This window comes from Oryctolagus cuniculus, chromosome 6 (assembly GCF_051225735.1).
Source record: "Oryctolagus cuniculus isolate XC-2025 breed Fujian yellow rabbit chromosome 6, ASM5122573v1, whole genome shotgun sequence".
Lineage (NCBI taxonomy): Eukaryota > Metazoa > Chordata > Mammalia > Lagomorpha > Leporidae > Oryctolagus > Oryctolagus cuniculus.
In genome coordinates this window covers 73,091,676-73,114,937 of record NC_142872.1, presented here as the reverse complement: position 1 = coordinate 73,114,937, position 23,262 = coordinate 73,091,676, and the positions used below count along the sequence as shown (strand labels likewise).

Genomic DNA, 23,262 nt, shown 5'->3' with positions numbered 1-23,262 from the left:
CTGCCCGGACCCTCTGGGGGCTCTTAAAACCAGCAGCAGCCTTCCTGCACCTGTCAGTAATGCCTCTTTTCTTCTAGCTTTATGGAGGTATAACTGACAAATAAAATGTGTGTTTATTTAAGGTATACAATTATCCAATATATGAATACTTTGTGAAATAATTGCTATAGTCTAGCTGATTGATGTATCTATCACTTTACATAGGTACCTTTTGTGTGATGGTCTATTAACAATATTTAAGATACACTCTGTTAGCAAATATCAAGAATACAATACAGCAGTAACTACAGTCATTATGATGAGTGTTAGACCCCCCACCCCAGAATTTGCACATTTTCTAATGCATAGATTATGTACTTTGACCAACATCTCCCCATCACCCCCAGCCCGACCCCTCATAACTACCATCCCACTCTCTATGAGTTCTACTTCTTTATAAATATGTGAGATCAGTCAGTGTTTCCCCTTCAATATCACTAAACTAATCCAAGTTGCCACTCTTAGCATAATGACTTGCAGGTTCATCCATGTTGCTGAAAATGGCAGGATTTCCTCCTTTCTGTGGGTGTGTTACATATCCATTCCACATCTTCTTTACCTGGCTGTCCACTGACAGACACTTAGGTTGTTTCCATGTATGGTTATTATAACCAATGCTACAACAAACATAGGATTGCAAATATCTACTCAGCATACAGATTTTATGCCCTTTGGATAAATTCCCAGAAGCGGCACTTTCCTGATCATATATCGTAGTTCTATTTTTTTGTTTTTGAAGAATCCCCACACTGTCTTCCATAACTGTACCAATTTAAATTCTCACTAATAATGTACAAGCGATTCTTTTCTCTGTATCCTCACCAACACTTGTTATCTTTCTCCTTTTTGGTAATATCCTTTCTAATTGGTGTGAATTTGATTTTCCCTAATGATTAATACTGTTGAGCACTCTTTCATATAACCATCACCTATTTGTGTGTCTCCTTGGAAGAAAGGGATATGCATGTCTTCTGCCCATTTTCAAACTAGGTTATTTCTTTTCTTTTTTCACTACTGAGATGTATGGTTGCTATTTATATATTTTGGGTATTAACTCTCTATCATATATGACTTGCAAATATTTTTCCCATCCTATGGGTTGTCTTTCCCTTTTTTTTAATGAATATAAATTTCCAAAGTACAGCTTATGGATTACAATGGGTTCCCTGCCATAACATCCCTCCCACCCGCAACCCTCCCCTTTCCCATTCCCTCTCTCCTTCCATTCACATCAAGATTAATTTTCGATTCTCTTTATATACAGAAGGTCAGTTTAGCATACATTAAGTAAAGATTTCAACAGTTTGCTCCCACACAGAAACATAAAGTGAAAAATACTGTTTGAGTACTAGTTATAGCATTAAATCACAATGTAAAGCACACTAAGGACAGAGATCCTACATGAGAAGTAAGTGCACAGTGACTCCTGTTGTTGACTTAACAAATTGACACTCTTGTTTATGGCATCAGTAATCACCCTAGGCTCTTGTTCTCTTTGCTGTGCAGAAGCTTTATAGCTTGATATAATTTCACTTATTTATTTTTTCCATTGTCATCTATGATTTTGGTGACATAATTGCCAAGGCCAAAGTCACATAGTTTACTCTGTAGGGTTTTTTTTTCCCCTAGGAATTTAAGAGTTTCAGGTCTTACATTTAATCCTTTCAACCATTTTGAATTGTTTTTGTTTATGATGTGAAAAAACAGTCCAATTTTGTTCTTTTGCATGTTTGTATATGGGATTCCCAACATAATTTTCTCTTTGTATATTCTTGGTGTTTTTTTCTTCAAAAACTAGTTGATCACTGTCACTCCCCCTCTTCGTGGAGGAACGACACAGGACCCTGCGTTGTTCTTTCGTCTGCTCGGCCCTTCCCGGGTTTGCTGCTGGTTCTTCCCGGGTTGGCTACCGACCCTTCCACCTCCGTGGAAGGGCGGTTCCCCCTGCCACTTTCCCCACTTCCGCGGGGGAGCGGCACACCGCCGGCCGGCTCTCTCGGGGGCTGCACAGGTGTTCCTTCAGATAGATGTTCCCGGTGCATGTTGTCTCTCTCCTCCTTTATAGTCCTCTTCCACCAATCCCAACTCTGCTACCCACATGCCGAGTACGCTGCTCTCCTCCAATCAGGAGCAGGTCCTGCTGTTTATTGGTTGAACTGGAGGCAGCTGTGTAGAAGCTATTTCCTCCTCTCCCAGCGCCATATTGTGGGAGAGCAGATGCATAGAATAAGTCTTAATTCCAGTAACAGTCTAGTCCGAGTTGCTCCCCACAGATCACATCCACAAGAATTTATTTGTTGGTCTCAGTTCTGTTCCATTGGCCGATAGTTTGTTTTTATGCTAATATCATACTGATTACTTGTATGGTTACTATATCTTTGTAATATAGTTTGAAATTAGGAAGTATGAGGCCTTCAGCTTTGCTCTTTTGCTCAAGAGTTCTTTGTCAATTCATGATCTTTCATGATTCCATGTACATTTTAGAATTTTATCTACTTCTCTGAAAAATGATTTTGGAATTTTAATAGGGATTGCCTTGAATCTGTGTATTTTGGTTGTGCAAGTATGGGCAACGTGACAATTCTAATTCTCCCAGTTCATGAACTCAGGAGGCTTTTCCATTTACTTATATCCTCGTCACTTTCTTTCATTGTGTTTTATAGTTTTCATCACACATATATTTAACCATTAGTTAAATTTACTCCAAAATATTTTATTATTTTTCTGCTATTGTAATCGGGATTGTTTGATTAATTTTTTTGCATAGACATTGTCAGTGTATAGAAATGCTACCAATTTTGTATGCTGACTTTGTATCCTCGGGAAGGAATTTCCAATACTAAGATGAAAAGAAATGGTCAGAGTGTATATCCTTATCTTGCTCCTGATCTTAGAGGAAAATCTTTGAGAAAATAATATGGAATTCATATCACTGAATATACTTTCTGGGGGCTTGTCATATATGGCCTTTACTATGTCATGGTGACCTCCTTCTGAACCTAATTTATTGAAGAGTTTTAATCACAAATGGATGCTCAGTTTGGTCAAATGCTTGTTTGACATCTATTGAGATGGCCATCTGATTTTTTAACCTTTATTCTGTTAATGTGATACATCACATTTATTGATTTGTATGTGTTGAACAATCCTTGTACCCCCAAGGATAGATCCCACTTAACTATGGTATATGATCCTTTAATGTGCTGTTGAATTTGGTTTGCTTGTATTTTGCTGAGAATTTTTCCACCTATGTTCATCAGGAATATGTTTCTATGATTTTCCTTTCTGATGGTGTTTTTTTTTTTTTTTTTTTTTTTTTTTTTTTTTTTTTTTTTTGACAGGCAGAGTGGATAGTGAGAGAGAGAGAGACAGAGAGAAAGGTCTTCCTTTGCCGTTGGTTCACCCTCCAATGGCCGCCGCGGCCGGTGCGCTGCGGCCGGCGCACCGCGCTGATCCGATGGCAGGAGCCAGGAGCCAGGTGCTTTTCCTGGTCTCCCATGGGGTGCAGGGCCCAAGCACCTGGGCCATCCTCCACTGCACTCCCTGGCCACAGCAGAGGGCTGGCCTGGAAGAGGGGCAACCGGGACAGAATCCGGCGCCCCGACCGGGACTAGAACCCGGTGTGCCGGCGCCGCTAGGCGGAGGATTAGCCTAGTGAGCCGCGGCGCCGGCCTCTGATGGTGTTCTTATGTAGCTTTAGTTTCAAGGTAATGCTGGCCACATAAGGTGAGCTTAGACGTGTTTCCTCTTCTTCAATTTCTGGAAGATTTTGAGAAGGATTGGCATTGGTGCTAATTTAAGTGTTTCATAGAACTATCCAGCAAATCCATCCATTTTTTTCCTGGGTTTTTTTTTTTTGGGGGGGGGGGGGGATTTTGACCACTGCTTCAAACCATTTACTCATTATTGGTGTTTTATTTTCTATTTCTTCAAGATTCAGTATTGGTAAGTTATATGTTTTTAGGAATGTATCTAAATTGTTGGTACACAGCTGTTCATGGTAGTTTCTTATGACACTTGGTACTTCTGTGAGATTAATTGCAATGTCTCTTCTTTCATTGCTGATTTTATGCATTTGAGTATTCTTGCTTGTTTAGCCCAGCCTAGGTTTGTCCATTTTGTTGATCTTTACAAAATAAAATGCATAGTTTATTTCCTTACTGTTTTCAACTGTCTTTCTAGCCTCTGTTTCATTAATTCTGCTCCAACCTTTATGAGTTCCTTCTTTCTCTTAACTTCAGTCTTAGCTTGTTCTTCTTCTGGTTCCTTGAAGTGTAAAGTTAGATTGTTTCCTGGGGAGCTTTTTTTTTTTAATGTAGGCACTGATTGTTATGAACTCCACACTTAGAACTGTATCCCATAAATACTGAAAAGTCGTATTTCCATTACGTGGGCAGGTCTGGCTCCCACTGCACCCTCGGGCTGATCCCTGGGTGAGCAACAGGACGGGCTCAGATGGTGACCAAGAGGAACAGCCCTGGGAGCCATGGCGGGACAAGTCAGCAGCCTTGCCACAGGGAACACAGTGTGTCTTCACCGTTCCCTCCAGTGGGCAAACAAGTACCTCTCCCTGACCCTGGCTGAGGGGCTGGAGCTCACTCACAGGACACTCCCTGGAAGCATAACTAGGCGTGGCTCCTCTCAGGCCTCTTAGTTTGACAGACAGTGCTGGTGGCAGGATCTATTCCAAACAAGGCTATATAAGTCCACAGGAAAATACAGCAGTTTCTGGGGTCTGCAGCAGGGACTATGGTTGGCAGGCCTACCTGGGGGGCTGCAGTTCTGCCTTCTCAAAAGGGTCTTCTTCTATCACAGACTCCTCAGGGATTTGCAGTCACCTCCTCAGACCCCAGAGTTCCCACAAAGGCACTTTGGTTTCTGGGTGGCTCACAAACTCACTGATCTGGGGGTTATGAGCCTCTTACTGAGGCCCCTCCCCTCCAGCACCTCCTCCTTGACTGAGCCCTTCGCTGGGTCACCCAGTGACCATGGAACCTTATTGCTCTTCTTTGCAGCTACACAACCCACTCTGCAGCTGGGCCTTGGGCAGCCTGAGATCCTCCCATCTTATCTGCCCCAGTTCAAGGATGTTGCCCCTGCATAAATTAAATCATAGACAAGAGGCAGTCAACTTCTGAATTTCCCTCCTTCTCCAATTTGCATGTTCCTCCCAAAGCCCAGCAGCCTGTATCTGCAGTTGAACCAGTATGATATGTAAAGAATTCTTTTAAAATTTAAAACATCAAGTCTTTGTTTAGGGGAACAACCCTAGACTCATAGCAGTGTTTGCATGGGAAAATGAGATTTGACTTATGTCACTTCCTTACAAAACTTCTTCCAAGGACATAGCCTGCCTTAAAGATGAATTATATTTGGGGCTGGTGCAGCCGGCGGGTGCTGTGGGGTAGCCGGTAAATTCACCACCTGCAGTGCCACCATCCCATATGGGCACCAGTTCAAGTCTCGGCTGTTCCTCTTTTGGTCCAGCTGTCTGCTATGGCTTGGGAAAGCAGTGAAAGATGCCCCAAGTCCTTGGGCCCTTGCACTCACGTGGGAGACCTGGAAGAAGTTCCAGGCTCCTGGTTTCTGATCAGCCCATCTTAGGCAGAGCTCCGGCTATGGCAGCCATTTGGGGAATAAACTAACCTATGGAAGAACCTCTCCCTCTCCCTCTCCCCCCTCCCACTTCCCCTCTCTGTAACTTTACCAAATAAATAAATCTTTAAAAAAAGATCAACTATATTTGAAATACAACCTTTTGCTTTTTCTTACCTCTTATTCTTCTACAAGTTAAGTTCTCAAAGGTGTTTCTAAGCAAGATAGACATCATTGGAAGTAAAAAAAAATTAAAGTTAAAGATTAAATGCAAACACACAAGTAAATAGACTACTTCCCAAATCCTAAGTCACATCACTGTGCAAACCAGACTTGGAGGTGGAATAATCTGCCTCTACCACACAAGTAACTCCTAAATTTCAGGATAAAATTCAAGTGACAACAAACACCATGGAAATACTTTTCATCATAACTACCTATCATTAATACCATTGAATTTGGTCTTATTCTGTGTGGTAATTCTTAAAATGCAATTTTTGAATTATTGCTGTTTTTTCTTGTTTTAATGAATATGTTCGTTTTGTGCTTCCACCCAGAGGCAAAATGATGGAGAGGAGCTCTATTGTATAAACAAGCAGGAGGTTCTGAGCCTGTCAGATACTGTTGCTGAGACTTGTTCAGGGGAACCAGCCTTGCTCTAGGCAGACGGTCAGCTCAGGACTTGCCCCCGTGCACCTGCAACTTTGACGGATGAACATACAAACATGAAAATGCCAACGCAAAGCGCAAAAGACCTATTTGTGCGCCCATTCATGCACTTGACTTACAAATAGCTTTAAGCATAATAAATGTCAGATAATTTCCCAGTTAATACTCACTTCTTTTTTTAACGTTTATTTACTAGAGAGCCACAGAGAGATGCCATCCGCTGATTCACTCTTCAAATGCCTGCAATGGCCAGAGCATGACTGAGGCTGAAACCAGGAACCAGGAATTCAAACCAGGTCTCCCACATGAGTGGAAGGGACTCAAGTACTTAAGCCATTATCTGCTGCCTCCCAGGGTGCACATTATGAGGAAGCTGGAATTGTACATGGAGATGGGATTGAACCCAGGCACTCTGCCATGGGAAGGTTCCAAGTGGCACCTTAAATGCTAAGCCTAAACACCCAGCCACCTCAGGATTTCATTTCTTAATAAGATATATGGTGTAAAGAAAAGAAAGATTTCAAGAGTTCAAAAGACAAATAACTATTATATTCAGGAGCTCTCCTCTCACAAGATCTAGTGCTATCAATTTTAGAATAATTTTTTATTTAGAAAATACTTCTTAGAAGGGGCTATCAAAGGAGTAGGTATCTTTCTCTGAAGAGAGGAGAGAACTTCCACTTTGCTTATGGCCCTATCTAAATAATGACAGAATCTGTGGACTCAAAAGGCTTCCATAGCCTTGGCAGCTCATGACAAGAGCCTCGGGTGATCACTGATGTCATAAATAAGAGTGTGAATCGTTAAATCAACAACAGGAGTCATTATGCACTTTCTCCCCATGTAGGACCTCTGTCCTTTATGAGTTGTACTATGAGAATTAACAGTAAAACTATTTTTCAAACAGTACTTTATACTTTGTGTGTCTGTGTGGGTGCAAAGTGTTAAAATCTTTACTTAGTATATACTAAGTAGATCTTTGGTATATAAAGATAAATGAAAATGAATTTTGATGAAGAATGGGATGGGAGAGGGAATGGGAGATGGGATGGTTGAGGGTGGGAGGGAGGTTATGGGGGGAAAAGCCACTATAATCCAAAAGTTGGGGCTGGCGCTGTGGCACAGCGGGTTAACGCCCTGGCCTGAAGTGCTGGCATCCCATATGGGTGACAGTTCTAGTCCCGGCTGCTCCTTTTCCCATCCAGCTCTCTGCTGTGGCCTGGGATAGCAGCGGAAGATGGTCCAAGTCCTTGGGTCCATGTACCTGCGTGCAAGACCTGGAAGAAGCTCCTGGCTCCTGGCTTTGGATCAGTACAGCTCGAGCCGTTGCGGCCATCTAGGGAGCGAACCAATGGATGGAAGATCTCTTTCTCTGTCTCTACCTCTCTCTGTAACTCTGTCTTTCAAATAAAGAAAATAAATCTTAAAAAAACCCTAAAGTTGTACTTTGGAAATTTATGTTTATTAAATAAAAGCTTTCTAAAAAAGGCAGGAAGAAAGAAGGAAAGAAAGAAAGAGACTTCTTTCGACTTCTTTGGGTTGGTGATGCAGATTGGTGATGCAAGTTCCAGATACTTCCCCATGGAAATGCGATACCTCTTTACCTTTGATGTCCAGAAGCCCAGGTAAGTGATGCTACTGCTTCATGCCCTACACTTTCCCATGTGTTACCAGCAGCATGTGGGCTGTACAAGGTGTCTGGCGGGTAACAAATCTTCCCAGTCAGATGAATCAATTAATTCACAAGCTTTTATTGGAATTCCGCTCCCCGGCGAGGTTCACCGGTCCCAACAGAGCGGGGGCCGGGAAAGTCGCGCGTCAGAGGTTGGGAGGGCTCCTTTTATAGATACAGGGCGGGCATGGGGGTTAAAGATTGAGGCTGGTCTGATCCTCATTGGTTGACCTTTAGGCACCCTCGGGGACTTTGACAAGGACTTTTCGTTCCTGGAAGTGCAATTAGGGACTCTCCATTCCTGGACGTGTAGGCCTTATCTCCTTGTGGATCCCAGAGCTACCACGCTGCAAAAGTATTGTGTCTATGGGATGCTCCAACACAAAGAAAGCTGGTTTGTATCCAGCTAATTAGAATGGGCTCCCTCTGCTGGCTAATGAAGATGCCAGGAGCCTACAAAGAAGACCATATAGCTGTGACTCCTTAATAAGGAATTTTTCATGAGAATGAGGCAAATACAAACTCATCAAAAGCATCAAGACCTGTGAAGAGTCTGGACTCCTTTATCTCTTCATAAGCTAATGGGTTAGCAGGTTCTGGATGCTGGCAGAAGACATGAGACCCCGGGATCAGAGGTACAGACTTGGTTAGTTAAAGCAGGGCACACAGTGAGAACATCAGCATGCATATGCCAGTTTCCCTTGCCCCCAAGTCCCATCATGATGGGTCCCAGATGGATATTTAACATAAAGTGAGTTGTGTCACATCCAAGAAATACCAAGTTTGGGGAGCCCTCCACTCTTGCAGCGAGCAGTAAGCACACCTACTCTGACCTGGAGTGAGATCTTACCCCCATCCCTTCAGGTCCCTTATTACCAACATGACTGCTAGGGTTTAAACAGTATTTAACTCCTCAAACTCACACAAACGTTTAAACGCCAACATCTTATGTTAAAGACTAATGATTGACTGATTAGGGTGGAGCATTCATTTCATTATGATGTCTGCAGGTGGGGTCTTTGGAAAATGATTGGATTAGGTTGCTTGAGTACAGCCCAGTGACATGATGTCATTATTAAAAGACGGACCTCAGAGAGAGTAGAAGAGTGGGCTCCCTATGTCCCTCTGCTTCCTGGCTCACCATCTGATTGTCTCTCTACCATCCTCCAGCCTTAGCTGATGCTTGAGCCAATGGGACTAGTCCATCTTGTAGCATGAAACTCCAAACTGTGAGCCAAAAAATTGCTTGCTTTCTCCCTAAGATGATTCTCTCAAGTAATTTAGTTAAAGTAAGGAAAAGTTTGCTAACACAACAATCCTGAGAAATGACCCATCAATCAGTGCCTAGCATTCTTGTAATACCTCCAAGATTACTAAAAGTTCAAGAAACCCATGAAGAAAAATCTTTCCCAATCAAGACTTGACCATTACTATTGCCAATAATTTAAACTTCTAATTTCATTAAAGTCAGTGCAGGCTTTCTTCTCGACTTTTGTAAATGATTTCTTTTACAGAGTCTATTTATCTCTAAAACTAGGCATAAAAACTTTATGATTTTTATTAAATAGCAGTTGATTCACTTGGTCGAATTAAAACTTAGGATAAATCTGGACTAATATTGTACGAAGATTGGAAATATTTAAAAATGGCCATGCTATGGACTAATGTTGTACAAAGACTGGAAATATTTTAAAATGGCCAGACTCTGAGGTTCCATGTTTATACACAAATATTTTCCAGAGGTTCTCTCAAAACAGTCAGAACTATAGAATTTTACATGGGATGAAGTATTACAGAATGGCAGAAATCCACAGATAAGCCCTTAAACTTATATCATCACAGAATTTAAACCCTTAGGGGTAGACAGACACCAATTATAATATTTTGACAGCTGGCTTTTATGTTCTTATGTTAGCATTAACCAAAAATCTTGAGCCACCTCAGTGTAGCAGCTTTAAATCAAGATGTGGTCAAGTTTCCACTATTGCTATAAACATTTCTGCTGCGCATTTATACAACACAAGGCTGTCTCAAAAGTGTTTGCACACACTTCTCATTTGTGCCTGCCTTTCACACTCAAGTTTGAGCAGGGAAGTCTGCACCGTCTTCCTTTCACCACAGAGGGAACAGAGAGGCAGGGCGGTCAAGTGACAATTCCAACATGGCGCAGCCCATGTGCCCTGCCCACTCCCCTTCCTGAGAGGTTGCAGACGCCAATCACAGAAGCCGTTACTCAGATAAAAATAAACACCAAGGAATTTATAGGCTCTCCTGATTGACAAGCCCCGTGGCAGCCAGGTTTCCAGTGGGGGCAGATGCCGGCACCACCTGCACCCTCTGTCCTACAATGTCTACCTCCAGCCCAGGTTGGCTTGTCCCATTATAATAGAACGCCCACCCAGCACCCGGATCAAAGGATGTCCTTCTCTCCACCATGGAAGAACATGTGTGAGCATCCTCCTAATGGTACCAGGGGATGTCAGAGGGCTCAGCAGCTGTTCCAACATCCACACTAGACCAGTATTTTGAAGAGCATACTCCATGCAGTGTTCATTCCGCAGGAAGCTGGACGTGGCTGACTAGTTAGGCTTTAATTATCTCTGAGGCCCCATAATAAATGCAGTGTTTCAAGTGAATTACCTAACTTACTTCCCACAACCCTACACAAGGACTCTGAAAAGTGCATGAAAAGTGTATATTATAAAAAGTGATGCATGAATTTAAATTTTTGCATACAAATAAGTGTATCTTTTACTTCCACCTTTCCATGAACATTTTAAAGCCTCCTCTTATATAAGATGAAAAAACTGAGACTTAAAAAGAACTTTTCCTAAGCCACACAGCTCTTAGGTTGGAGATCTTGGACTCCAAGCAGCCAGGCTGATCTCAGAACCCTCGAACTTAATCACTATAGCAGGTTGTTTCCCATGGAAGCAGGAGTCCTGTGGCTTCCCTCCATTTGGAAGTCCTGCATACCATACACCCTTCTTGGAAGACTCACAACATATGTGAGGATAAGAATATTGAGACCTTCTGCAGTAAAGAAGCTCATTTGACCTGCTTAACCAACATTTCCCAAACTCACATTGCTACAGAGCTCCTCTTGTCTACACTGAAGAGAACACACACAGCAGTGCATCCATTCATCTGTCTTTAGTGAGAGATTCTGTCATATGACTGCAATGAAATTCATGGCAAATAAGCTCCTTTTTCTGGGAGAACCTTTGTCTGCATATTTTAGTTTTGCACTGCCAACTTCAACCAAGGCGTAGGGTCCTGCAACTCTGCTGTCTCTGTCCTTCTTACACTTACATAGCAATTTGATTATAGTCAACAGGAGCTCTGTGTGGGACATGGTAGGGCTGGCCTCCTTGTCTGGCATTTGGCTTGTTCCTAGTACATTTGTAAGTTAGAATGTTTGGGCTTTGGACAAAATAAGGGTTAGTAAGACAAAAATAGAGTAGCACTAACACTTGTGATCCCAGCATATTAAAGAAGTATACAGGAACGCTTACCGAGTTTTCAGTAACTTAGAGAACAGTCTGTCCTTGCAGGTATTCCTGGGAAAAGAAGAGAAGGCACCACTGATAATTAGGCAGTTCTAGGCTCCCTGGCTGGTAAGGCACGCAGACTATTCCCTCTCATTCGGAACTAATTTCATTTCCGTGCTCTGTTCCTGTCACACACACCATGCTCCTGACTTGATGTCTGAGAATCTGACTCAGGCCGAGTCTGTCTTCATTTCCTCATGTTCTATGAATGTGTCTTGTCCACAATCAACCTTCAATGAGTCGTTGCCTGTCTGGGTCACTTGCTGCCCTGGTACAATTCTCAGGCAGCTTGTTTTTCAAAGCACACAGCTGGGAAGGGGTTGTTTACGTTTGAGTGCAAAGAAGTATGAAAGAATCACTCACTCCAAAGCTATTTCTGGCTGAGGGTAGGCAACAGAGGCTCCAACCTAGGAGGCATGCCTTGGGTGAGGGTGCAGAGCACAGGAAGGCGGCTCTGTCCCCTTCTAAGGGCAGCTTCACAGCCCTCTAGATGTGGTCACTTTATATTCATAGGCACTGTCTGCATTCTTCTCAGTATTGCTAAATTTGCCCATTGGCATTTCAACTACACTCTCCAGGAGGGACATTTGAATTCTTAGTGTTTTTCCATCTATGTGTGCAGAAGGAAAGTCTTAGTCTAACTTCTCATCAGTTATGTGATCACTGACCAGGAAATCTTCAGTCTCACTGTGACAAGGAGAACTGTACTAAAAGATTTGGGCTCTCCATTAGTCACTGTCTTGGGAAAGTGACCACTTGTTCTAAGGAAAAATCTTCCCTCTCATTCTTGTCAGATTGCACTGCTCAATTCAGACAAGGTACCAAGTGCTGGAAACACATGTGCATGGCTACTGCTCGTCCCCCTAACTTTTTCACAGCAGAACACAAGCCATGCTCTGCAGGCCTTCTGGGACCTCAACACTCTTCCTTTGACCACTTCAAATGCCATAAACCCAGGTTGCCAGGCCTGGAGTCAGCAAAGAGGAGTCTAGGGTTGGGGATCTCAACGTCTCTTCTCTTTCTAGACCAAGGTAGGTTTGGGATTCTAGGTGGATACTTCCTTCCACTCTGTTGCATCAACAAATCTGTTGGCCTCACAGCCATCCTAAAGACACATCAAGCATCTTTTTTGGTCTGTGCAGCCACCATCACAATCTGTGTCCATTTCTCTAAATTTCAGGCCCCTGGGACTGTGCAATGCAAGGCAGTGGCCCACCAGCCCCGGTGACTGCTCACGGCAAGTGACTCACTCCCTATGATACAACCACCCTCTTTATCACCTATTCCTCAGGACACCTGCTCTGCTCTCTGGGTGGGGTTGGAGGGTGGGGGTGGGGTGGGGTGTCAGCCTGGCTGCAGCTGAGAGCTGTATTCTTGAATCTGTCTACAGGGCATTCCTCATGAGCAGACCACCAGCATCTAGAACAATCTGGGAGCATATGTGTCAGGAGAAAACCACAGGGTCCTTGGGAATTTGAATAGGTGTTGTTCTTGCCTCTCATAGCAGAACCATGTTCAGACATGTTGGGGGCTGCCTCTGCAGCTGTGGGAGAGGAAATGGTACAGTCTCAAATCTATGCCCTGCACCTAAGTGAGCCAGGCACTATCTATTCCTTGATAGCAAACCCTTTCAAATGGCTGGATGTTAACATTTACTTGATTTCTCTACTGCTATCTAGAATTTTTCCATGTGAAGGTCAACCCTACCTGAGTTACAACCCTACCTAAGAGAACAAGTTCCAGGAGAAACAAGTCTGAGTTTGAATACTAGTTCTGCCGTGTTCGAAAAACATGATTTGGAACAAAGTTGCTCAGGCCCTGTAAGCCTCAGTTTTCTCGTCTATGAAAGGGGGATGGAAGTTAATGCTGCTCCATGAGGTTGTTGGATTTAAAGAATTAACACCTTATGAGGTAGACTGAAAACATGATCACAACTCTCCACCCCTCCCTATACCAAGTGAATTCTCTTCCTTGAATGTGGTCTGGTCCTGTGACTTTTTGGCCAACAGAATGCAGAAGAAGCATCATTCCAGTTCTGAGCTGGATCTCAAGAGACTGCACATTCTTTTACCTTTCTTCTTGGAACCTTGTTGCCACACTGTGAATATAATGATGCTAGTTTTATGCATGATGAGAGGCAAGTGGCCGGGTATCTCTATGGCCCCGGCCATCAGGTGGCCAACTGTCAGACATCTGAGCAAAGCCCTCTTAGACCAGCCAGCCTCAGCCAACACACCAGCTGACTTCAGATGCATAAACAAGCCCTGCCAAAATCAGCCGGGCCATGCCCAACTCACTCAGATACTTGTGAGAAATACTAAATAACCCTTAGTTTAAGCTGTTATAACAAAATACCATACAGTGGGTGGTTTACACAATTCACATTCATTTCTCCCAGGTATGAAGGCTAGAAAGTCCAAGATCAAGGTGACCACAGATTTAGTCCTTGGTGAGGGCACACTTTTTTTTTTTTTTTTTTGACAGATAGAGTTAGACAGTGAGAGAGAGAGAGAGAGAGACAGAGAGAAAGGTCTTCCTTCTGTTGGTTCACCCCCCAAATGGCCACTACGGCTGGAGCTACACCAATCCGAAGCCAGGAGCCAGGTGCTTCCTCCCGGTCTCCCACGTGGGTGCAAGCGCCCAAGAACTTGGACCATCCTCCACTGCATTCTCGGGCCATAGCAGAGAGCTGAACTGGAAGAGGAGCAGCCGGGACTAGAACCCGGCACCCATATGGGATGCCAGCGCCGCAGGCAGAGAATTAGCCAAGTGGGCCATGGTGCCGGCCCCAAGGGCACACTTTCTAGCTTGTGGATGGCTTCCTTCTTGTTGCATCCTCGCATGGCAGAGTGGGGGATGTGGCCACTTCCTTTTCTTAAATAGTCACTAACCCCGTCATGGAAGCTACCCCTTCATGACCTCATCCAAACATAGTCACCTCCCAAAGGCCCCACCTCCTGATATCATCACACTGGGGGTTAAGGCTTCAACACACAAATTTGGGGGTAGACAAAAATATTCAGTCTGTAAGGGGCCACTAAGTTTTATAGCAGTTTGTTGACTGACAAACACATCCTGATATTACAGGCTTCAACCAACATATAGTAAATGCTCAATAAATATTAACAATCAATATCTATCTTACATATGATGCTTCTTCTCCTGCATTCTGTTGGCCAAAAAGTCACAGGACCAGACCACATTCAAGGAAGAGAATTCACTTGGTATAGGGAGGGGTGGAGAGTTGTGATCATGTTTTCAGTCTACCTCATAAGATATTTACAGGTAGATATTTACAGGTAGATTTACAGGTAGATTATTGGGAGAGGCATTGTAGCACAATGGGTTAAGGTGCCACGTGGGACACCCACATCCCATATCAGAATGCCTGGGATCAATCCTGGTTACTCCACACACCTGATCCAACTCCATTCTACTGCTCCTGGGAAGCAGCTTTGATGGCCTAAGTACTTGAATTCCTGACACCCAAGTGGAAGACCCAGATGGGCCATTTCTGGCTGTTGCAGCCATCTGAGGTGTGAACCAGTGGATAGAAAAATCAATCTCTCTCTCTCCCTCCCTCCCTCTCTCTCTTTCTCTCTCTCTCTGTGCTAGTGTATGTGTGTGTGTGTGGGTGGGTGGGTGGGTGGCTCTGCCTTTCAAATAAATAAATCTTTAAGAACTAAACTAAAATAAAGATAGATTATCATTGAACATACAAGTCTGAAATCTGTAAAAGTAGAGTGGTTTTCTCTTCCCATGACTTACAGCTATGGGAAGAAAATGACCTTACTTTTAAAATAGGCAGTTCAGCAAATGTTTTCAATCCACTGTGAGTGGTTTCAACTGCGGCAGGTGTCTTCAGCCACCTCCATGCTTCTGGAAGAGCAGTGGTTGAACATGGACACATGGGGCAGGGGGCAGGTGGGAGGGGGCAAACCATAGCAAATAGTCCCATTGTTTCTCATTGTGCAAGAAGATCCTTTCCTCCCTCCCTCCCTCCAACTCCGCCTCTCAAATGAAAAAAGATAGAAAAAGAAATTGCAAAGAAGCTAAATAAAAGCAGAGAAAGAGGGGGTGAAACACAAGAAAACATCAGGGGCTGAAAAATTGCTTTTGTAGATGGAAACACCAGCTCCTTAGCTCAGCCCAGATGATTGATTTGGGACAGCTTACTTTCAAGTACACATTCATAGTAAGGGCTCATAAAACCCTGCACACTCCTGGAATTCTGCAGCCAGCAGGCTCCTGTGATTCTGCCCAAGCAGAGGATGCGCGTGATACCTCTTTTCTTCTTCTAGGTAGGTTCACTCCATATCTGCTGTTAGTATTCCTTGGTTCTCTAAGAATATATATGACTATGTTCTCTTTTTTCAGTTTGATGTTACACAACAGCTCAAATTAATGGCGCCTGATACATTTGGGCAGTAAATCAAGTTCACAGGGTCCTATATCATCCCCAAACAGAAAGAAAAATGCATGCCATGGTGTTCTCATGCAAATAAGCACTAAGAAATGAATGCTAGCAGGCCTCTCAACTCAGGGTAAAGAGTGGACATGACCACACACTGCAGTAGTGTGGCAGAAAATGTAGATCATCAGCAGAATATCCAGTCTCTTTTTCCTTTTCTTTTTTAACGACATAATTCCACTTTTGTCTGGAGCAGCCACACATCCCATTAAAAATGCTCGCCTTACCCAGACTCCTTTACAACCAGGGGTAGTCTTGCTCACAGCACACCTATTTGGTAAAACCACTGACCTTGGCATATAAAATCAAATCCAACTCAAAGTGACATAGAAAATGTGGCCAATTCTAGTTATGGACACACCTAAACCTATATCATCGGGGTATTGTTGTATATTGTATAGAGAAAGCCACACAAGCAGATGCTAAAATACTGTGTAAAGCATTTTCCAATGTGCTGCACAAACAATGGTACACGTCTAGAGGCCGAGAAGGAACTAATTCATGTATATGCTACTTATAGGTGTGTGTATATATACGTGTCTCTGTGTATGCATATGTGTGTACATGTGTGATACATGTGTTTGCTATATATGTGTGTGTTTTGTGTATGTATTGTGTGTGTGTGTGTGTATATATATACATATATATATAAGGGTACTTCAGAAGGCTCCTGAAAAATTAAAAGATAAGTTTGTTTTTGGTGCAAAAAGTTTTGAAATTCATACGATAAACCTTCAAAAAGTTTGTGGAAAATGCATATTATGAAAAAAAGTGTGTGGATTTCAAAATTCTTACACCAAAATAAACTTTTTATTCCATTTTCCACAAACTTTTTGAAGTACCTTCATATGTACAATGTATGTGCATATGGCATGTACATGACTCTTGATATTATAATGTTTCTGCAAGATCAAGCCATTAGGTCCACATTAATTCATAGTCAATTCCAAGGTTCAAGTCTTATTGACAAAGTAAACCCTGAACTGAAACAAATACACGTCTTTACCCATCTAAAGGCCAGTCCAATTTCCAGGGCCAAATTGAAATTGACTCCAGCCTTCCCTTTGCTTTGGGTACATGGAGCCTTCATATTTCACACTGCCCATAAATATTTGCTAAGCACCTTCTTTGGGCCAGACATGGGGCCAGAGCCTGGAACACCAGAATAACTGCATTCAGAAAACTTAATTCCATGTCACAAATGAGTAGGACTAGCTTGGACCGGGGCATCCAGGATATTTATTTGCCAAATGTTGCGTTTTTCAATGGGTAAAGAGCAGTAGCGGACAAGGCAGTGGGATCAGTGGCTGCTTCAGAGCGGCTGTAACTGGAGGTGGAGTACTTGGTTCTGGTCAGACGGATCAGTAACTTCCACAATAATCTGCGTCTCTAAAGTGACTTAAATTGGTTCTTAGACTTCCTTTTATGAATTCTGAACTCTTCAATGTGTCTAGGGTTGGGATCCAAAAATAAATAGTTTCCATTTCGACCTCTAGTTAGAAACAACATATGAGTGGAAAAGTTGGGTTCAAAAGCACATTAATCACTAATTACAAGAGACGCCAGCACATGGCCTGGTCTTCACACCCCTCTCCATTTCACAGGAAATCTGGCAACACTTCATCATCAGTGGGCACTTGTTAGTCGCTTTCCTCTGTATACTTTACAACAGTATTTGTCACTATAGTGATCCCTGAAAACTGAGCTGCAAGCCAGCGAGGACTCCTTTCTCCTTTGAGTTGGCTAAAATTAACCGCTCATTATGAAGTGCTGCAGGAAATCCACTAATGTGTCTTGTCCAGGAACAGTCACTTAAATCCATCACTGCTTAATGATGTGAACCATGAAGTCTCTACCCCTCCCTAACAGTCTTGAGGTTCTGAGCTCTGCACCCCAGAGAGTCAGCCACAGTTTGCAGCAGCATTTAGATTGGTTTTTAAGTGATTACCCCTCAGCAAACTTACACTTGCCTGCTTGACTTTGCTTGGGAAATTCAATGCAAAGTTCCCAGAATAGCCCCATGTAAAACACATTTGTAGAAATCAACGGTGTTGCAAGAACCAGAAAGGATTTCAACATGCTCTCTGGAGGTAGATACTACTAGATCATGATGACGGATTTGCATACAAAGTCTCAGGCCTTCTGCTTTCTGCTCACTGTTTACATTACTCAGCAAAGACACTGAAAAGTTAATGGCAGGACTTCTGCTTCGGGAAAGATGGAGTAGCTGTTCTTTTCATGATTCCTTCCCCCAAGCACAACAAAATGACAGGAGGTTGCGTAGGAACCACTGAGAGGAGCAGAGAGCTCAGGACCCAAGCAGCAATGTGGTGTTGAGTGTCCTGGGCTTTCTTTTTGGCTCACAGATTCCAGACTTGGAAGAGAAGAAGCTGGCAACCTAGAAATGCCAATGGGCATGGACCAAACAAAAAAACCTTAATAAAATGTACTCTCTCTGGGCAAAGGACAGGAATGGGGCAACTTATCAAGACAGAAAACTTCTTTAAAGATTGATTGATGATTGATTTGAAAAATACAGTGTCAAAGAGAGGGAGAGACAGATCTTGTATCCAATGGTTCACTCCCCAAATGCCCACAATAGTCATATCTGATCCAGGCTGAAGCAAGGAGCTCCATCATGATCTACCACATGGATAGCAGAAGCCAAAGCACTTAGACCATCCTCTGTTGCCTTCCCAGGTGCATTAGCAGGAAACTGGATCAGAAGAGGGACAACCAGGACTCAATCCAGCACTCTGATATAGGATACTGCCATCACAAGCAGCAACTTAACTGACTGCACCACAGTGCCATTGGCAAGTCAGAAAACTTTGAGATAAAAGCCACTCAACTCCAGCCAAACATCACAAAAAAGACTTTGGCTTCCCACACACCACACCAAACAAGGTCACATCAGAAGCCTGCCACCTTTCCAGGATATAAGGGGTACGCCAACATCCTGCCCTCTGCCCCACTAGGGTGGAGTTGGAGAAGGCCTGGTGGAGAGTCAGAACCTGCCCCCAAGTCCAGCAGTAATGAGGCCAGCCCCACCATGGGGTCAGTGGAAGCCACACATGGAAGTTTCACCCCTCACAGCCAGAGACATATCCTGGAAGACTAGTTGATGGTAGTGAGGAGACACCCTAAGGTACCAGTAAGGACTGAGTGGGAGCCTGCACTTTGACCCCATCTGGCAGTAATAAGCCAGCACCCTGCCCCACTGGACAAAGGTCACAGGAAACATACTAAAACCAAAGGTTTAAATCCTATCATATAATACTCAAATGTCCAAGTTGCAGTCTAAACTCACTCCTTATACCAAGAGCCAGCAGGATCTCACACTGTGTGGAAAAGAAAACCGATCCACGCCAACACTGGATGACGCAGAGCAGCCAGCTTCAAAGCACTTCAGCAAGCACAGTCACCCTTGAAACAAATAAGAAAGTAGCCTTAGTGAAGACATTGAGAGTCTCCAAGAGAAAAAGAATCAAATGGAAATTTTAGAGCTGAAAAAATATGGCCTCAATTAAAAACTCAATGGACAGGCTTAGCAGCAGAAAGGTGGAGCCAGAGGAAAAAAAAATCAGTGACCAGAGAGACAATTGGATAGAGTTTACTGAATCTGAATAATAGAAAAAAAATGTATAAAAAATAAATAAGGGCAAAGCAGGCTAAGCCATCACTTGCGACTTAAGTATCCCACATCAGAGCACTGGTTCAAGTCCTGGCTGCTCCACTTCCAATCCAGATTCCTATACATGTGCCTAGAAAGGCAGTAGAGGATGTCTCAAGTGCTTGGGCCTTTGCCACCCCTGTGGGAGACCAGGAGTGAGTGCTTGGTTCCTGGTTTCAGCCTGGCCCAACTTTGGCTGTTGCAGCCATTAGGAGCGTGAACCCAGAGTTTGGCAAATACCTGTCTCTTGCTCTTTCTGTCTGTCTCTCCCTTCCACTCCTGTTGTTTGGTCTTTCAAATAAATAAATCCTAAAATGAAGGAAAAACACTTCATCTATAAAGAGAAAAGAATTCACATGACAAATTTCTCATCAGAGCCCATGGAGGCCAGACAAAGCGGCACAACGTGATTTCAGGGCTGAAAGAAAAGAACTGTCACACTAAAACTCTACATCCAGTGAAAATGTTCTTGAGGAACAAAAGGGAAATCAAAAGATCCTCAGATGAAGGAAAACTAAAAGGATGTGTCACCGACAGACCCATGCTAAAAGAATGACTGGAGGAAGTTCCGTTAACAGAAAGGAAATGATAAAGGAAAGACAAAAGACCACAGTGAGCCAAAATATGCATAAATATACAACTGACCTTCCTTCTCCTCTGGAGGCTTCCAAGTTATTTTGCACAGTTCAAGCAAAACTTCTAAACATCTGATGTGATTCTGAATGCATGCAAGGGAAATGCTTAAGGCAAGTGTATTATAAAAGCATATTTTTTAAAAAGGAGAGCAGACTTAACTCCTAATGTATTCAACAAATACATTAAATGCAAATGATTTAAACATAACCCAACTGTACACTATATGTAGCAGGAACAGGGCTAGGGATGTAATTGGAGGAAAGGTTTCTACAAGTCATTCTAACCAGTAAAATAATACTCTGGTAAATTGTGATAAATTATATAGCACCTAAAACAAAATACTTAAAAATTTACATGTTTAAGCTATAATTTCGGACTTATTTTTGAAAACAGAATTACATTTTATAAGGTCTTTTTTATAATAACAAAATTACAGCTGATGCAGACCCCTATCCCTCTAAGAAAGTTTTGGGTTTGTGATTTTTAGGAGCCTTTATGGGATCAGGACAGCATTCTTCTAACCGTCTTGGATGACAAAACAATCTTTTGTTTAAATTTTTTATGTCATCCTCAGTGTATTTTTATATTTTTATTACCTTACATTTATTATTTTTTACATTTTCTATTGGAGTGGTTGCTTCTTGTTGAACTGCATCCCTTTTTAGGCTTATTTTTGGGATCTGGATGACAATCTTCAAATCTTTATGTTCACTCTTTATGCTTTATTTTTGGCCTACAAAACAGTTCAGGAATTTAAAATGCTCAGGGACCACATTTAAAAGGCATCATTCTGGTTATTCACTTTTCACTTCTAGATGCCTCTTATTCAACCAGAGTGAATTATTCATAGCCTGCATTATGAAGTTCAAAATGATATAAAATCACACAAAACACATTTGGAGACTTTAATTCAAGCAAAGGGACTGTGATTATACATCTTTTGGTAGAGATTTAGCCAAGAAGTTTTACTTTTTAAAAAGTTTTACTTTTAAATATTTGCTCAAAACCACTGTAGATGGGGCAAGTGTTTTGCCTGGTGGTTAAGATGCCAACTGGGACACCCACATCTCATATCAAACTACTACTGAGTACAGCTCTTTGCTAATGCTGGCAGCTGGTAGGCAATGGCTCAAGTACTTGGGTCTCTGCCACCCATGTGGAAGACCTGGATTAAGTTCCTGGCCTAGCATCAACCTATCTCAGCCCTGCCATGGTGAACATTTAGAGTAAACTGAAAGATGGGAGTACTTGCTCCCTTGCTAGCTCTCCCTCTGCCTCGAAATAAATTAAAATTAAAATAGTGTAGAAAAATTAAAATGGAATTCTGAAAAAAATGTTCAAGGAAAGCAGGAAAACCTTAGTTGTGGTATAGCAGGTTAAGCTGCCACCTGCAACTGCAGCATCACATATCAGAGATCCGGTTCAAGTCCTGGCTACTCTGCTTCCAATCCAGACCCCTTTGCTGTGCCTGGGAAGGCAGCAGAGGACGGCAGATGATGGCCCAGGTTCTTGGACCCTGGACACCCACATGGAGACCTGGATGGAGTTCCATGCTCCTGGCTTCAGCCTGGATCGGTCCAAACATTGCAGCCATTTGGGGGACCAACCAGCCAGTGGAAGATCGCTTTTTCTCTCTAATACTTTGTCTTTCAAATAAGTAAAATAAATCTTAAAAAGAACAGAAACTGAAAAATAATAACAAATTTAACCCCTAACATATCAATAAATACATTAAATTAAAATGCTTTAAACATAATGAAGCTATATGCTATCTACAAGAAACTTATTTCAAACATAAGGATACCATCAGATTGAAAATAAAACATTAATCAAGAGAACATAAAGTGGCTGTATTAATATTTGATACAGTGGGCTTAAAAGCAAATTTTCAAAATGACCAGAAGAAATAGCAATCCTAGCTGGGTTTGTGCTGAACAACAGAGCCACAAAATATGTGGGCAAAAATGATACAGCTGGAGGCTGGCGCTGTGGTGCAGCGGGTTAACACCCTGGCCTGAAGCGCCAGCATCCCATACGGGTGCCGGTTCGAGTCCCGGCTGCTCCACTTCGGATCCAGCTCTCTGCTAGCTCTACTTCCGATCCAGCTTTCTGCTATGGCCTGGGAAAGCAGTGGAAGATGGCCCAAGACCTTGGGCCCCTGCACCCATGTGGGAGACCCGGAAGAAGCTCCTGGCTCCTGGCTTCGGATCGGCTCAGCTCTGGCCATTGCGGCTATCTGGGGAGTGAACCACCGGATGGAAGACCTCTCTCTCTGCTTCTCTCTCTGTGTAACTCTGACTCTCAAATAAATAAATAAATAAATCTAAAAAAAAGATACAGCTGAAAGGTGAATTAGACTAACCCAAAATTACAGTTGGAGACTTCAACATTGAACTTTCAGTAGTTCAAATAACTAGACAGAATATCAGCAAGGAAAATGGAATAAATCAACAACTTGAAAGGACAGGTTCTAATCAACATTTATAGAATACTCCTCTCAACAATAGGCAGATATACTGTTTTTCCAAGTGACTCAGAAAACACACACACACACACCAAAAAAAAAAAAAAAAAAAAAAAAAAAAAAAAGTCCTGTTCCATTAAAAGGAATCTTAACAAACCTAAAAAGTTGAAATCATACATTCTCTGACCACTATGGAAACAAATCAGGAATCAATATCCAAGTACTGAGAAGTTAAGAAAACCTCTGAAACACCTGGAAAAAGCAATAGGTCAAAGAGGAAGTCTCAGGGGAAATACAAAAGCACATTTAACCCAATGAAAATAAAAATGCAATGTCTGCAAGTGTGTGGGACCCAGCTAAAGCAGTGCTGCCTGGGAAATTCATACCACTAAGTAAATATATTAGAAAAAGTAGTTTTAAATTCCAAATTACTAATTTTACCTCCCACCTCAAGAACCTGAAAAAGAAAAACAAAATTAACTGAAGCAATCA

General features: G+C 42.6%; 1 long non-coding RNA gene across 2 annotated transcripts in view; it reads right to left on the bottom strand.

Annotated features, from left to right (window-relative positions):
* LOC149126184 (uncharacterized) overlaps positions 1-11,825 on the bottom strand; it is a 122,330-nt gene extending 110,505 nt beyond the window's left edge. The window contains exons 1-2 of one of the 2 annotated variants that reach the window (XR_016235631.1): positions 11,665-11,825; positions 11,491-11,535 (exon numbers count right to left, since the gene is read on the bottom strand). This is a non-coding gene — a long non-coding RNA (uncharacterized LOC149126184). Of the gene's footprint in view, positions 1-11,490 lie in introns of both variants that reach the window. The other variant, XR_016235630.1, reaches the window with a different exon arrangement.
* Positions 11,826-23,262: the final 11,437 nt, after the last annotated feature.